This window comes from Quercus lobata, unplaced genomic scaffold (assembly GCF_001633185.2).
Source record: "Quercus lobata isolate SW786 unplaced genomic scaffold, ValleyOak3.0 Primary Assembly Scq3eQI_515, whole genome shotgun sequence".
Taxonomy (NCBI): Eukaryota; Viridiplantae; Streptophyta; class Magnoliopsida; order Fagales; family Fagaceae; genus Quercus; species Quercus lobata.
The window spans coordinates 1-1,538 of NW_022155196.1; the positions used below are offsets into that span (position 1 = coordinate 1).

The following is a 1,538-nucleotide window of genomic DNA, read 5'->3' on the forward strand; positions in this document are numbered from 1 at the left end:
TAAAGGTAAGGAATTTTAGAAATTAATACTCGAACAACGTCTCTGCTTCGCCTTCTCTCCCATACAAAACCAAAACTATTCATATCATAGCCAGTTTCAATGCCTCTATTTCTTTGTTATTCAATTTACTTATTTGATTGTTACTTGCATCTATTCTTGTTTTATATTTGGATTTTCTTTTAATCAGTTTCAACTCAAATGAGGTTTTGAGCTTAAGGATCAGATTGAAAGCTTTAATTTTGAAAGCTTTTTATGGCCTATTGAACAGGTTTGGGTTCTTGGTTTATTAGCTCTATTCCTTTGTTTTTCAAATTTTCAAGATGATTGGATCAATTTTTGCTTAGTAATTGATTTATGCATTTTGTTTTTTTACAAATTTCAGCTTAAATGCGGCTGGGAATTCAGTGATCCAATTGAAGGATTCAATTTTGGAAGCTCTTTATCACCTACTGAACAGATTTGGGTTCTTGTATAGATATGCTCTCGGGAATGCCGAGATTATCCAACAACTAGTTCTGGTGGGTGGAGTTAGTTACTCGTAGGTTTTACTTGAGTTCCAAGGGCTCCTCTTTAAATGGGTTCCCTACCTTACAAAAAGAAAGATATGTTTATGTATGTATGTAAATGTGCTAGCTTAAGGGCTCATTGAACTTAGGAGCTAGCTTCTAGATACACTTAATTTGGAATTATTAAGAAGAGTTAGTTAAGCATATTAGGTCTATTATATTTATTAATAGCTGGTTTTGATTTTAGGGGAAAAGGCCATATTTTTAATTTCAAATTCAAGGGGGAAGGCTGTATGTGTTGTTTTTGGACTCTTTGAAGATTTAAAGAAATGGTTGTCCATTATCATTGTTGGAGACATATTCTGATTAGTATGAAAATTCGCAGGAAGGAAAGGGAAAAAGGCATTTTTCTGTATTAGCATGGTTGTATGTTTGCTTTTAAGTTTTTCAAGCTTCTCTGATCTTCATGGCCTATGATAGAAGAGATTTGTGCATCCAATGAAATCATAGTGGGAATGAGATGGAAAAAATGAGGAAGAAGAGATAGGTTTTATTTTCCTTTGCTAGTCAAGTGCTTGTTGGTTTAAGATAGTCCATACTTGAGATTTTGACTAGAGTTTATTCCCCTGATGTTGAACTCTTGGTTTTGTGCTTTTAATTGGGGGGGGGGGGGGGGGGGGGGGGGGGGGGGGGGGGGGGGATTCACTTTAATTTGGGTATCAGATGCTGAATTGTCGAAAATTGGCCGAGTTGATGTATTTTGTTTGATTGAATGGTGTTTGTGAAAAATTTTTCTAGAAAAAGATATATTGAAGTATGATATTATGACCATCATTATGGGACCTCTATACACTAGGGGCCCTAAGGAAACTCCCTAAATGGCCTACATGGTGGACCCGACCTTAAAATGAAAATGTTAAGATGGGTAATTGAAAGTACAAAGTTAAGATTTGAAATGAAGAAATCCCCTAAAAGAGAGGGGTATTTATTGATTAAAAGATGAGTGAGAGTTGCTTTAGATGATTTGATCAT

At 35.2% G+C, this 1,538-nt stretch overlaps 1 long non-coding RNA gene across 1 annotated transcript; it reads left to right on the top strand.

The window, feature by feature from the left end:
* The first annotated feature begins 7 nt into the window (after positions 1 to 7).
* LOC115973713 lies at positions 8 to 708 on the top strand. The gene is made up of 2 exons (XR_004087806.1): positions 8 to 268; positions 383 to 708. It is a non-coding gene; the product is annotated as an uncharacterized LOC115973713 (long non-coding RNA).
* Positions 709 to 1,538: the final 830 nt, after the last annotated feature.